This window comes from Canis lupus, chromosome X, assembly GCF_011100685.1.
Source record: "Canis lupus familiaris isolate Mischka breed German Shepherd chromosome X, alternate assembly UU_Cfam_GSD_1.0, whole genome shotgun sequence".
Classification (NCBI taxonomy): domain Eukaryota; kingdom Metazoa; phylum Chordata; class Mammalia; order Carnivora; family Canidae; genus Canis; species Canis lupus.
The window spans coordinates 121,288,061-121,304,112 of NC_049260.1; the positions used below are offsets into that span (position 1 = coordinate 121,288,061).

Sequence of the window (16,052 nt, forward strand, 5' to 3'; positions counted from 1 at the left end):
CCTTGAAAATTCACAAAGAGAGCTATTAGAGCTAATATGTTAAATCTTCAAAGTTGCAGGGTACCAGATAAACTTGTAAAAATAAGCTGTATTTCTACACATTAACAATAAACAATCTAAAAATGCAACTTAAGAAATACAATTTCAAAAAATAATAAAATTCCATTTATAATAGCATAAAGATAAAATAGTAAATTTAAACACAGAGGTACAAAATTTGTATACTAAAAAGTATAAAATGCTATTGGCAGAAATTAAAGATGATCTAAATAAATGGAAATAAATCTCAGGTTCATGGATTGGAAAACTTAATATTGCTAAGATGGCAATACTCCCCAAGGTGATCTATAGATTCAATACAAAATTCTAATGGTCTTTTTTGCAGAATGGAAAAGTTGATCCTAAAATTCATATGAAATTGCAAGGGACCCTGAATAGCGAAGCAATATTGAGAAAAAGAACAGTTAGAGGACTTACTGTTCTTATTTTGAAAAGTTACTTCAAAACAGTATGGTATGGGCATAAGGATAGATATATAGATGAATGGACTAGAACTGGGAGTCTAGAAAGAAATATGCATGCATATGCTCAATTTATTTCCAGCAATGGTTCCAAGACTAATTTAGTGGAGAGAATAATAATCTTGTCAACAAATAATGCTAGGATAACCACATGCAAAAGAATAAAGTGGAATTCTACCTCACACCATATACAAAGATCAACTCAAAATGGATCAAAGACTTAAATGCAATGGGTAAAAAAAACTATGAAACTCTTAGGAGAACACATAGCGGCATATATTTATGATTTTTTTATTTGGCAATGGTTTTTAGATGATTTTAAAATCAAAACAACAAAAGAAAAAATAGATACGTTGTACTTCATGAAAGTTCAAATTTTGTTCATGAAAAAACGAACTAGGGGTGGTAGAAGGGGAGGAGGGCGGGGGGTGGGAGTGAATGGGTGACGGGCACTGGGTGTTATTCTGTTTGTTAGTAAATTGAACACCAATTAAAAAAAAAATAAAAATAAAAAAATAAAAAAATAAAAAAATAAAAAAAAAAGAAAAAAAGGAAAAAAAAAAAAAAAAAGAGTGGGAGGCTTATCCAACTGAGACACCCAGGTGCCCCATAAGGCAGTAATATAATTAACTGAAAGAACAAAACAAAATTGAAAAGAAAAATAGTGAAAGATGTTACTAAATATCTAGAGAAAATTAAATTTGCATTATATCTAAAAAAAAAAAAAAAAAAAAAAAGACTCTATCAAGGTGCTGAAAATATAATCTACAGGATGGTAAAAAAATACTTGCAAAGAATACATATAAACTATTAAAAATCAACAACAAAAATAATACTATGAAAAATGGCTAGAGGGTTTGAAAATACCTTTTCCCAAAGAAGATATACGACCAAAAGCACATGAAAATATGTTCAAAATCCGTCATTAGGGAAATGCAAACCAAAGCCACTGTATATCCATTAAAATGGCTATACTCCAAAAATCTCAAAATAACAAGCACTAGTGAGAATATGTAGAAATTGGAATCCTAACATATTGCTTGTGGAAATTCAATATGTTGTGAACATTTTGGTAAATAGTTTGGCAGTTCCTCAAGAAATTAAACATTGAATTATCATATGACCCCAACAATTCCACTCTGGTGTATATGCCTCCAAATAATTAAAAACAGATTTTCATACAAAAAGTTGTACATAAATGCTTATAGCAGTATTATTCATGGCCAATAAGTGGAAAAAAACTTAATGTTCATCAACAGATGAATGGGGATCCCTGTGTGGCGCAGCGGTTTGGCGCCTGCCTTTGGCCCAGGGCGCGATCCTGGAGACCCAGGATCAAATCCCACGTCAGGCTCCCGGTGCATGGAGCCTGCTTCTCCCTCTGCCTGTGTCTCTGCCTCTCTCTCTCTCACTGTGTGCCTATCATAAATAAATAAAAAAATTTAAAAAAAAACAGATGAATGGATAAACAAAAGTGATATGTCCATACAGTGGAATATTATTAAACCATAAAAAGGAATGAAGTACTAGTACACACTGCAACATGAATGAAACTTGAAAACATTATACTAAAAAAGATAGCCATGAAAGGCCACATATTGTATGATTCTGTTTACATTAAATGTCTAGAATAGACACATCTATAGAGACAGAAAGATTTTGTTTGCTGGGAGCTGGGGGTATAAATTAACGGGGAGGGACTGACTAGTGGCTATGATGTGGTGATAAAAATGTTCTGAAACTAGAGTGATGGATGGTTATACAAAATTGTGAAAATTCTAAATGTCACTGAATTGTACACTCTAAATATTTAAAAAGGTCAATTTTATATGTGTATTTTACAATTTTAGAAAAAGAATGGAGCAACACCAATCTTATACCAATCTTATACAAATTCTTCTAAAGACTAAAAACAGAGGCACCATTTTATAACTTATTTTATGGGACTAGAAAAGCATTGATACAAAAATCTGACAAGAACGCTATAAGAAAGAAAAATTATAGGCTTATGTCCCTCATAGCTATAGATGAAAAAAAAATCCCAAACAAAGCATTTTCAAATTGAATCTAGAAAAATACGAAAAAGAGAGCACAGACTGAGGTTTATTCTAGAAATGTATTGTTTGTTTAGGATTTGAAAACAGGGATCCCTGGGTGGCGCAGCGGTTTGGCGCCTGCCTTTGGCCCAGGGCGCGATCCTGGAGACCCGGGATCGAATCCCACGTCGGGCTCCCGGTGCATGGAGCCTGCTTCTCCCTCTGCCTGTGTCTCTGCCTCTCTCTCTCTCTCTGTGACTATCATAAATAAATAAATTAATTAAAAAAAAAAGGATTTGAAAACAGATGAAAAGATACATGAAACTAAATTATAGCTGATTTTCTTATTATTGAATTTTGAGGTTTTTTAAATATATTCTGGATACAAGTCCTTTATCAAATATGTAATGTGCGAGTAGTTTTTCCAAATCAGTGACTTGTTTTTTCATTCTCATAACAATGTTCTTCAAAGAGCAGAAATTCTATTAACTCATTAGTTCACATTTTCTCTTAAGGTTCTTGCTTTTTGTGTTCTATGAACTATTTGTCTTGTCCAATGATTCACAGATTTTCACCTATATTTTGGATTTAAGTTTTACAGCTCTTATTTTAAAACTTAAGTCTATGTAAATCTTAAAAAAGGAGGGGAGGGGATCCCTGCATGGCTCAGCGGTTCGGCGCCTGCCTTTGGCCCAGGGCGTGATCCTGCAGATCCGAGATCGAGTCCCGCGTCGGGCTCCTGGCATGGAGCCTGCTTTTCCCTCTGCCTGTCTCTGTCTGTTTCTCTCTCTCATAAATAAATAAATAAGTAAACAAATAAATCTTTAAAAATAAAATAAAATTTAAGACTATGATACAAAACAAGTTACTTTTGCATTTGGTATAAGATAGTGATCAAAGTTTTTTTAATATCCAATTCTATCAGCTCTACTAGCTGAAAACACTACCCTTTCTTCATTGAATTTCCTTTAATTTTTGTCAGTAATCAACTTACCATATATTTGTGGGTCTTCTGTTATCTCTATTTGTCCTATTTCCTGTTTGTTTATGCTTTTGCCAATACCACAGAATATTGTGGGCCATTTTGGATTTTGGAGGCAACATATTCCTCATTTGGGTGTGGTACTTTGGCCCATTTACTGAGTGACTCCAAAAGCTGCTAGTTTTAAGTAGAGCTCAGAACAAGAGAAGGCTCTGCAACAGGTCCAAGCTGCTATGCAAATGCTTGCTCTGCTACTGGGCCATATGCTCTACTTGAAGAATCAGTGGCAGTTAGAGATGTCATTTGAAGACTTTGGCAGACCTCTATGGATGAATCACAGTACAGGCATTCAGAATTTTGGAGCAAGGCTCTGCCATTATCCACAAATAACTACTCTCCTTTGGAGAAATGGCTCTTGGTCTCTGGGCCTCAGTAGATTGAATTATCAACTATGGACCATTAAGTTACCATGTGACATGAACTGCCCATCATGAACTGAGTATTATCTAATTCACTAAGCCATAAAGTATTATCTAATTCACACACAGCAACAATCTACTACCAAATGGAAGTGGTATATATGTGATCAGCCCGAGGCAGACACATGAAGAAGTGGCTTAAATGCCCATGGTCTCCATTCCTGCTACAATGCCTTCTCTCCCCCAGCCTGCATTTATGACCTCATGAGGAGTTCCCTATTATCAGTTGACAGAGGAAGAGAAGAATTGGGCCTGGTTTAATGGTTCTGCACGACATGCAGGCACCACCTGAAAGTGTACAGTTCTAGCACTACAGCTCCTCTCTGGGACATCCTTGAAGGAAGGTGGTGAAGAGAAATCCTTCCAGCAGGTGGAATTTTGAGTAATGCACTAGGTTGTCCACTTTGGCTGGAAGGACAAAGCTAGATGTATGATTATATACCAATCCATAGGCTGTGGCCAATGAGTGGACTGGGTGGCGAGGGACTTGGAAGGAACATAAATAGAAAATTGGTGACAGAAATATCTGAGAAAGAGGTATGTGGATAGGCTTCTATGAATAGGCCAAAAAACATTAAGGTATGTGAATGTTCAGCAGAGGAGGATTTCATAATCAAGTTACAGAATTGCCCATTCTATGGATACCAGTCAATCTCTTTCCTTAGTCACCTCAGCTTTCAGGTGGTCTCATGAATGAAGTGGCCATGGTGGCAGTGATAGAGGTAATACATGGGCTCGGCAGCATGGACTTCCACTCACCAAGCCTAATCTGGCTACAGCCACTGCTGAGTGCCCAGTCTGCCAGCAAGAGAGACCAATACTCCATACAGCACCATTCCCCCAGGTGATTAGGCAGCTGTAGGTGCTCTGAATCACCATCCAACAAATAGGGCTGTTTCCCTCATAGCCAAGATTCATGTGCCCAGGAATCAAGGAGAAGAAATGGGAGAGGCACCACTCCTTATTAATCCTAGTGACCCACTAGCAACATTTTTGCTTCTTGTTCCTGTGACCTTATGTTCTGCTGTTCTAGACTCCTTTAGATCCAAAGGGAGGAAAGTCCTATCTCCAACAGGAAGCACTGATTCCATTGAACTAGAAGTTAAGATTGCTACCCAGCCACTTTGGACTTCTCATGCCTGTGCTGGCTGAGATGATTGATCCTGACTACCAAGGGGAAATTGGATTACTACTCTACAAAATAGGTGAAAAAGAGTATGTCTGGAATACACGGGATTCCTTAGGGTGTCTCTTAGTATTACCATACCCTATGGTTAAGGTCAATGGAAAAACTGTTATAACTCAATGCAGGCAGGATTACTAATGATGCAGAGAAAGTTTGGCCCATTCTACCAGATAAAGAACCCTGACTAGCTGAGGTACTTGCTGAAGGTAAAGGGAATACAAAATAGATAGTTAAAGAAGGTAGTTGTAAATACCAACTATGACCATGTAACCAGTTATAAAAATGAAGACTATAATCTTCATGAGTACAAATCAAAACCACAATGAGATACCACCTCACACCAGTGAGAATGGGGAAAATTAACAAGGCAGGAAACCACAAATGTTGGAGAGGATGTGGAGAAAGGGGAACCCTCTTGCACTGTTGGTGGAAATGTGAACTGGTACAGCCACTCTGGAAAACTGTGTGGAGGTTCCTCAAAGAGTTAAAAATACATCTGCCCTACGACCCAGCAATTGCACTGCTGGGGATTTACCCCTAAGTTACAGATGCAGTGAAACGCCGGACACCTGCACCCCGATGTTTATAGCAGCAATATCCACAATAGCCAAACTGTGGAAGGAGCCTCGTTGTGCATCGAAAGATGAATGGATAAAGAAGAGGTGGTCTGTGTATACAATGGAATATTACTCAGCCATTAGAAATGACAAATACCCACCATTTGCTTCAACGTGGATGGAGCTGGAGGGTATTATGCTGAGTGAAGTAAGTCAGTCGGGGAAGGACAAACATTGTATGGTCTCATTCCTTTGGGGAATATTAAAAAATAGTGAAAGGGAATAAAGGGAAAGGAGAGAAAATAAGTGAAAATATCAGTGAGGGTGACAAAACATGAGAGACACTTAACTCTGGGAAATGAACAAGGGGTAGTGTAAAGGGAGGTGGGCAGGGGGTTGGGGTGACTGGGTGATGGGCACTGAGGGGGGCACTTGGCGGGATGAGCACTGGGTGTTATGCTAAATGTTGGCAAATTGAACTCCAATAAAAATTTTTTTAAATAAAAAATAAATATAATCTTCATGAGTATTTTTTTATTTCCCTATGAATACATTTGTGTGTGTTTTCTAGAGAACCCTAACCAACAAATTAATAAAAATGAACAAACTACTATTAAAAGCAAGAATAGAGATGCCTGGGTGGCTCAGCAGTTGAGGGTCTGCCTTTGGCTCAGGGACCCAGGAGTCCGGTGATTGAGTCCCACATCAGGCTCCTTGCATGGAGCCTGCTTCTCCCTCTGCCTGTGTCTCTGCCTCTCTCTCTCTCTCTGTCTCTCTCTCTTTCATGAATAAATAACATACATTTTTTAAAAAGCAAGAATGTAGAAATATAGATAGAGAAAAATACATGTTGTGTGAGTTTGTTATTATAAAGTTAAAAATGGGATCCCTGGGTGGCGCAGCGGTTTGGCGCCTGCCTTTGGCCCAGGGCGCGATCCTGGAGACCCGGGATCGAGTCCCACATCGAGCTCCCTGCATGGAGCCTGCTTCTCCCTCTGCCTGTGTCTCTGCCTCTCTCTCTCTCTCACTGTGTGCCTATCATAAATAAAAAAATTTAAAAAAAAAGATAAAGTTAAAAATGTAAAATGAAAAACTTCTGGATGGTTCAGTGATTGAGCATCTGCCTTCAGCTCTGGGCGTGATCCTGGGGTCCCGGGATTGAGTCCTGCATCAGGCTCCCTGCATGAAGCCTGCTTCTCTCTCTGCCTATGTCTCTGCCTTTCTCTCTGTGTGTCTCTCATGAATAAATAAATATTTTTAAGTGTAAAACTGTAATGCTAAATCAGAACAGTGATTGTCTTTGGGTTGGTTGGATGAGGGAGTTATTAGAAAAGTCATTGAGGGGATGCTAGTTATGTTCTATTTCTTGACCTGATTTTTTGTGACCCTGGTGTGATACAATGATGATACTTTCTGGATATTAATGAATATAATTTGCCTACTTTTAGGTATGTATATAATACATCTATCAAAATACTTAAAAATGAGAGCACGAAATTATACTGAAGAAAAGAAGTCATAAATATCACCCATAGCCTCATGTCCTATTTCAGAAATAAAGATTAACTGTTCATAACTCTAACTTGCTACATCATATATACTTTTTTAAGGTTAAAATTTATTTGATAGAGGCAGAGTGAGCATGAACAGGGGGCAAGGGCAGAGGGAGAGGGAGAAGCAAACTCCCTGCTGAGCAGGGAGCCCAACGCAGGGGTTCCATCCCAGGACCCCAGGATCATAACCTGAGCTAAAGGCAGATGCTTAAATGATTGAGCCACCCATGTGCCTGTATGCTTTTTATATATCAGTCAATTTTTATCACTTTCTTTCATTCTTCTTTTGTACTCTGCTTTGTGATTCTTGGCCTGGACCTTTGTAAACCAGATTTCTACATTACCTGCTGAATGACTGTTAATCTGTACTAATAAGATAAAACATTCGGAGGAAAAAAGAGAGACTGGCTTCTTCCTATTTGCTTCTATGGTCTTCTTGCAGTTCCTCTGGGCATCATTCCAGCAATGATTCTTCACTTAGGCATATGAAGTTCTTTCTGATAGAAGCCAATGAATCCGTTTGCAGTTTTTCTCACCCTTGCAAAACTAATTTCATTGAACTCTTTTTGGTGAAATCAGATAAATAGTGTCTAGTCCAGAAGTCTGGTTGTCAGGCTCCTCTAAGCTCAGGAAAATTGACACCAGCTGAGAAGTTTCTTTTATCAGAAGGCACTTGATGGGATGAGCACTGGGTGTTATGCTATATGTTGGCAAATTGAACTCCAATAAAAAAAATTTTTAAAAAAGAAGTCTGTGCTTCAATTCCACAAGACCCCTCCCCTCAGTCTTTACAAAGTTTTAACAATTCCAACCTCTCTGCTTTGTTCCACCAGTCCTGCTACTTCCAGTAGTTGTCACCTCCATGATCCCTTTGAGCTTTCTCACTTTACTCTTAAAGTCATGTAGTTAATAATTTTATACATAATAAATAATACTTTATATTAAATCCTCTCTGTTCAAATTATTTGTGTTATTCAGTCTCCTGGTTTGTAAAGAAGGTGATAACAGATGTGGTTCCAGGAAACACCCTGAAATCATACTTTAGTTGTATCTTTGGGATAGAGCAGAATGCTGAGCTCTGAGTCAATAGAAACTGGGATGTTAGTAATTCATATATATCTTTGGTTGACTGTCATGAAATTCTTATTAACATATATTCTTTGGAAGCCCAGGCTACTGCCATATTGACTGCTATGAGAGTAATTATGATTACAAGGTCTGTAGGGTTGGGTGCGTTCTTTTCATTAAAATGGAGTTTGTGTTGAATGAAAATTACAACAATAAGTCTGTACACTTTAAACTCAAATCATAGAGAACCAGAGAGCTTCTGTGGTGACCCAAAATAATTTATTTTGTATAGCTGTGGGGTCAATATTACTGAAAATAAGGCAAAAAACAAAATTATACTGGCTATAAAATTACAAGATAACTTAAATTTAACAGATCACCAAATTCAAGGATGGTGATACTGTTAAAACTCCCCATTTAACTCATATTTTTGGCCTGTTAAGAAGAAAGACCCTAGAGAATAATAATTGGTTGTTTTTATCTTAATCAGGCAATGATTTCAATTTTAAGCTGCTCTTGGGGATATAGCGATTCTACTGAAAAAAATCAACATAGCTCCTGACATTTGCTCTTCTTCTTTACAATGCTTTTCCTCCAGACTAATTTTTAAAGACCATCAGAAAAGTTTGCTTTACCCAGAAGAGCCCGTAGTACATCTTCACAGTCTTTCCTCAAGGATCCATCAATTATTCTGCTTTTTCTTAAAATATAAAGCCTAGAAATTTTGATTGTTTGCATATTTCATACTACACACTGGTCTACTGTATTGACAGTATTATGCTGATTACATATGATGAGCAAGAAGTACAGGGAATGGCATGTACTTTAATTGCCTTGGTAAGACATATATGAACCAGAGGGTAGAAGAGAAAAAAAAAACATGAAATTCAGGGGTCCACTACCTCAGTGAAGTTTCTGAGGGTTCAGGGGTTCAGAGAATCAATATAGTCTCTCCAAAAGGAAAGAAAAATCCTCCCACTTTTTACCACTTATCAAAGAAAGAGGCACAATTTGATTTCATTATTCTTTTTTCTATTTTGAGACAATATATACTACATTTGAATATACTAATTGTATTATTTGCTCAGCAATCCATAAGGTTACCAGTATTGATGAGGGCCAGAGCAAGACAAGACTCAGCAGCAAGTGCATGCTGTAGCAGAACAGTGCAAGCTGCTTTTCCATTTTGGCCTTATGATCCAGCAGATTCATTACCTGTGGTATATAGGGATGCTATATGGAACCTCTGGGAAGCATGATATGAGAATTATATACCATGTCTCTAGGATTTTGGAGAAAATGTATACTTTTTCCTGAAGAAAACAGTTTTTGCGAAACAGACCTGGATTGCTTCTAGGCCTTAATATAGAATGAATACCCAATCACGAGATATCAAATGATCATGCAGCTCACTTTCTTATCATGAACTAGTTATTATTTGACCCGGAAAGCTTTAAAGTTGAGCATGCACAGCAGAAATTTATCATCAGGTGGAAATGATAGCTAACAGGTGAGGCAGGTCTTAAAGACTAAAGTAATTAGCATTAACAGGTGACTGACACTTGCTACATTGACTCCTCTCATTGCATTCACATCCAAGGTTTCATAGGTAACATTTTATATGAGTTGACTGAGGAAGAACTATCAGGCCTATTTTATTGATTTTCTGTAGGGTATTCTGGAAGTGGACATCTATAGCATTAAAGCCCCACTCAGAGGTAACGCCAAAGGACAGTGGTGAAGGAAAAGTTTCCCAGTGGGCAAAGTTTCAAGTTGTACATTTTGTTGTCAATTTGATCTGGAATGAAAGATGGCCAGATGTACAAATTTATGCTAACTCATAAGCATTTCTCAATGGTTTAGTTTTATGGTCAGGGCCTTGGAAGTGGCAGAATTGGAAGACTGGTGACAATAAAGGACCTTTTACAGTGGTCACAAAGTATGAAGGTACTTTTGTACCATGTGAATGCTCACTAATGGCATATATTGCAGAGGCAGCTCAGTGATTACATAGACAAAAGGGTACATTCGTAGCATGGTGACTATAGTTAATAATGCTGTATTACATACTTGAAAGTTGCTGCTAATGGAGTAGACCTTAGAATTTCTCATTGCAAAAAAAAAAGTTCCATAACTATGTATGGTGATGGATGTTAACTATACTTATTGCAATGGTTATTCTGCAATATATACAAATATTGACGTTATAATCCTGAAACTAATATAATGTTGTATACCAATTATACCTCAAAAAGTTTTTAAAATAAGAAATTAAAAAATGTAATTTCTTTCAGTTTCTTCCAGGCTATCTCTTGGCCATCCAAATCTTCATTCAGTGATTCCATGAACAGAGTGGCCATGATGGCAGGGTTGGAAATTATGCATGGGCTCAACAACTTACCTGGTCATCATTACTGTTGGGCGTCTTATCTGCCAACATCACAGAACACTAAGTTCCTGATATGGCACCATTTCCTTGAGAGACACCAGCTAGTCATCTGGTGGCAGCCTGGTTATTATGGCTGTATTCTAACATGGAAGAGGAAGAGGTTTATCTCTATAGGAATAGATGTATCCTAAATATGGGTTTGCCCTCCCTATCTGAAATACTTCTGCTCTTATCACAATTCATGAGTTCATTGGTTGCCTAATCTATCATAATGGTGTTTTTTTTAAAGATTTTATTTATTTATTCATGAGAGACACACACAGAGAGAGAGGCAGAGATACAGGCAGAAGGAGAAGCAGGCTCCATGCAGGAAGCCCAACATGGGACTCGATCCCGGAACTCCAGGATCACGCCCTGGACTGAAGGCGGGGCCAAACCACTGAGCCACCAGGGCTGCCCCATAATGGTGTTTAGCATGACAATGTTTTTCATCAAAAAAATAATTTGACTGCAAAAAAAAAACAGTGTAACAATAGGCTCATGTCCATGTAATCCACTGTTTTACCACAAACCTCATTACTCAGAAGTATCTGGCATAATAGATAGTGGAAGACCATTCTGCTAGGATAAAACAACCTGAAATGATGTAGTTCTGTTTTATAAGATATGGTATATACTTTGAATTAGAGACCAATTGTCTCAGTCTTCTCATGCTAGCATAGCAAAATACCATACATTGGGTAGTTTAAACAATAGAAATGTATTTTCTTACAGTTCTGGAGGCTGGAATGTCCAAGATCAAACTTCCAACAGGTTTTGGATTCTGGTGAAAGTTCTCTTCCTGGCTTGCAGATGGCTGCCTTCTCACTGTGTCCTCACATGTTGGAGAGAGAAGGAGAGAGGGAGGAAGAGAGAGAAAGAGAGAGAGAGAGAGAGAGAGAGAGCGATCTAGTGTTTTTTTTTTCTTCTTATAGAAGAATCCTTATAGGATTCCAGTTTTATCATATAGGGCTCCACTCTTATGATCTCATTTAACCTTAGTCACCTCCTTAAAGACCCTATACCCAACACAGTTACATGGAGGGTTAAGGATTTATCATATACATTTTAAGGGAAAAATTCAGTCTATAACAACAGTATATGGTACTGTCTCTCCCCTAGCCAAAATGCATGGGTCTGTTCATCAAAGAATAGAAGTAAGGATGTCTTCTCTCATAATTATACCTAATACCTAATAACATATTTGTGAACTTTATGCTTATTAGTGTCCACAACTCAGAGAATTTGTGGTTTGATAATCTTCGTTTCTAGAGGATCATTGCTTTTATGAGGGACTACAACAATAGTTCCATTGAATACAAGGTAAGAGAACTACCTAACCATTTTGGGTTCTTCACTCTACTGAACCAAGAGATAAAGAAAGGGATCATTACATAGACTATGGTGACTGATCCTAGTTATCAAAGGGGAATTGGATTGCTGGTATAAAATGAGGACATTGAGCATCATGTCTGGAACCCAGGAGACTCCAGTTCCTTAAAAAAGTACTTTTATACCAAAAATAAAAGTAAATGGAACATTATAGCAACTAAGAAGAAAAAGGCAGGACCACTAAAGCTTCAGATCCTTCAGGGATGAACCTTTGGATTTGCCATCAGATAAAAAATCCTAACCAGTTGAGGTCATAGCTGAGGGCAAGGGAACTATGGAATGAGAAGTGGAAGAAAGAGGTTATCATGACCAGATATAGAAGAAACACAGACTAGGGGGATCTCTGGGTGGCTCAGTGGTTAAGCACCTGCCTTTGGCCCAGGGCGTGATTCTGGGTTCCTGGGATCGAGTCCCTGTGTCGGGCTCCCTGCATGGAGTCTGCTTCTCCCTCTGCCTGTGTCTCTGCCTCCTTCTCTCTCTCTCTGTGTTATATATAACATGGAATATAGTTTCTCTCTCATGAATAAATGAATAAAATCTTTTAAAAAAAGAAACACAGACTATTTATTCAATTTCTTCCCTTCTCTTCTCCTTCCCCTATTATTTAATACAAGTTTTGTTGGTGATTAACTTCAAAGTTTTATCTTAATATAAAATAATAGTCAAATATATTATGACAGAATTTGAGGAGAAATTAATATATCTCAGAGATTTATCATGTAAGGTAGATACAATAATTTTGGGGACTTCACTTTGAAGAGAATGTAAGAATGTCTTATATTATATAAAGGATGGTTGTATCTTGTCAAACAGAGTTGTTGGCTGTTGCATTAAAATTTAGAAGTATGGTATAGGAATGTAAAAGGGCATTTATGGATGTTGAACGACCAAAGGGGTACTTAGATTATGCCAGATATTAAGTAATTTTCTCTCAACTTCACACCCACCCTTCTATGCCCTGCTCTGTGATGCTGAAGCTGAGATTCTGAAAATATGCTTTACCAATAAGGGATGCTCAAGGAATATTGCAAGACTGGAAGATGGAAATATGACTTACTCTTCCTGCCTGCTTCTGGGTTTCAGCTACTGTAAGTTTCTAAGAGTTTCAATAATTTTGATCGCTTCTCTGTTCCACCAACTCTACTTTCTGAAGTCACTACCTCTATGATAGCTTAGAGATTTTTTTTAACCTTTCAGTTACCTAACTAACAAAAGTTATGCTAATTAGAAATTCTTTATATTATATTCTCTCTGTTAAGAAAAATTGGTGTGGTTCCTGTCTACTACCTGGACACTGACTTATACATATGAGGAGTGTTGGAGAATAGTTTTTTTTTAATTTAATCCATAGATTACACTACTAGTACAGGATCCTAATGGAAGTATAGGAGATATGGATACCGTGTAGAGATCCTAGACTTGGATTTGGTTGCATGAACTAATGAGCCTTTGAATTTATGCTTTGTGGGATGGGGCTGAGTGTTTTTTTTTTTAATAGTAAAGGTGTTAAATATCATTATTTTCAGTAGGGGAAAGAAAGGTATGTGTGTGTGTGTGTGTGTGTGTGTTCAAAGGTAGATATGAAAAAACAAAGTGATGAATTTTAATGACTGTCATTCATTTTGGCTGCCTAGACTCTATGGCTAGAGATGGAAAGAAGTGACTGTACAGAATCTACTTGGTTGGAAATAATGGCAGTGGAGCTATCTAGCACCACTTGTTTCTTGAGCCAGTAGTTGGCCTCCATGGTTTTAGTACCAGCTTCCCATGTCCTGCATCAGTAGTGCAACATCAGTGTTTGTGACCCTCCATACTGTATCACCAGACCATTAAATCCCTTTTCACAGCAGTCATGAGTTCTAGACCACCTAGGCTTAGTGACTCCTGTGAGACTATGTTTTCCTTCTTTATTCAGATAGAGATCTCATGTATTGTTAGCTACTTCCATAGGGCATATACATAGCCACATGCACTACTCCTATTAATAGCTTTCAGGAAAGGGTTTTTCCTAGTAGGTACTCCTGATATTAAGTAAGAATTCTACACTTCTCCCCTGGGTGTTATTCTGTATGTTGGCAAATTGAACACCAATAAAAAATAAATTTATTATTAAAAAAATAAAAATAAAAAATAAAATCTCCACAATCAAATCATATTAGATAAATGTTACAATAGTGATAGCAAAAATATACTAATGGATAGACAGTAGAGAGCATTATCAAGTCCAGCTAGATCAAGAAGGACCAGTTTCATGAATGGTGGGGAAAGGCATATTAGCTTGACCTAATGGACATAAATAAAGTTTTAGCCAGCCATTACAGACCACAGATTTTTCACATCCATAAAGTATTTACAAGCCCACCAAAAGGATCATGATCTAGTCTATAATGAAAACATTAACAGATTTTAAAGCTTGGATATCATACAGTCTTTTACCATTGCAAAATTAGATAAGAAAGTAATAACAAAAAAGATAAATAACCGTGCATTTAGAAATTATCTAAAAATGTACTTAGGATTTAATCAGAAATCACAATGGAAATATAACAATCCCCTAGAACTTAATGATAGTGAAAGCAACATATATGAAGCCTTCAAGATATAACCAAGTTTGTTTTGTCTGGTTTTTTAAAAGATTTTATTTATTTATTCATGAGACACACACACACACACACACAGAGAGAGAGAGAGAGAGAGAGGCAGAGGCACAGGCAGAGGGAGAAGCAGGCTCCAGGCAGGGAGCCCGATGTGGGACTGGATCCTGGGTCTCCAGGATCACACCCTGGGCTGAAGACGGTGCTAAACCACTGAGCCCCCCGGGCTGCCCTGTTTTGTTTGTATTTATTTTAGTATAGCAGTGAGGTATAATTTACATACTACTGTACATTTTTAAAGCATACAATTTTAGTCTTTGGGCATTTATATATGCCCATGAAAACATCACCACAATCAAGACAATGAGCATATCTATCACAATCAAGTTTCCATGTACTACTTCGTAGCTTCTCCCTCACTCATTCCCTCCCCTTCTCCAATCCCAGGCAACCCCTGTTATAACTTCTGCCACTAAATATTAGTTTGCATTTTATAAAATTTTATACAAGTGTAATTAGAGTGACCAACCATTTAGATTTCCCTGGGAATATGGAGTTTCCCAGCATGTCAGATTCTCAGTCATACTAACAGGTGTATAATGATATATCATTGTAGTGTATTTTGCTTTTTCCTAATGACTAATGATGTGCATTTTTGCCTATGCTTGCTTGTGATCTGTATATCTTCCTTGGTAAAGTGTCTGTTGAAATAGCCCATTTTTAATAGGATGTTTGTTTTCTTATTGTGGAGTTTTGAGGGTTATTTATACAATCTAGATAAAGTCCTTTATGAGATATAACTTGCAATAATTTTCTCCCTATCTCTGCCTTTTATTCTCTTACCAGTGTTTTTTTAAGAACAGAAATTTTCATTTTTATGAAGTCTAATTATAATTTTGTCCTTTGATGGATCATGGTTTTAGTCTAGCTGGTCTAAAAAATCTGTAGACCATAAATATTTTTTAGAAGTTTTATGGTTTTGAGGTTTACATTTTGGTTTTATCTAGTTTGGAGATACTTTTGATGCATGGTTTGAGGTAGTTCATAACTCACCCATACATGATTGACATATACATAGCCAAATTGAAAAGTTTTTGAAAAGACTATCTTTTCTCCACTGTCTTAACTTTGTAGCTTTATTGAAAATCAGTTGTCCTTACATATGTAAGGGTTTATTTCTAGACTCTTCAGCTCCATTGACTTGGTTGTCAATACTGATGCTAACGATACACTGTCTTGATTGCTTTTGCTTTATA

At 37.3% G+C, this 16,052-nt stretch overlaps 1 protein-coding gene across 1 annotated transcript in view; it reads left to right on the forward strand.

Moving 5' to 3' along the window:
* LOC119868539 (melanoma-associated antigen 9-like) overlaps positions 1–16,052 on the forward strand; it is a 778,808-nt gene that overhangs the window by 101,558 nt on the left and 661,198 nt on the right. The window lies entirely within an intron of this gene.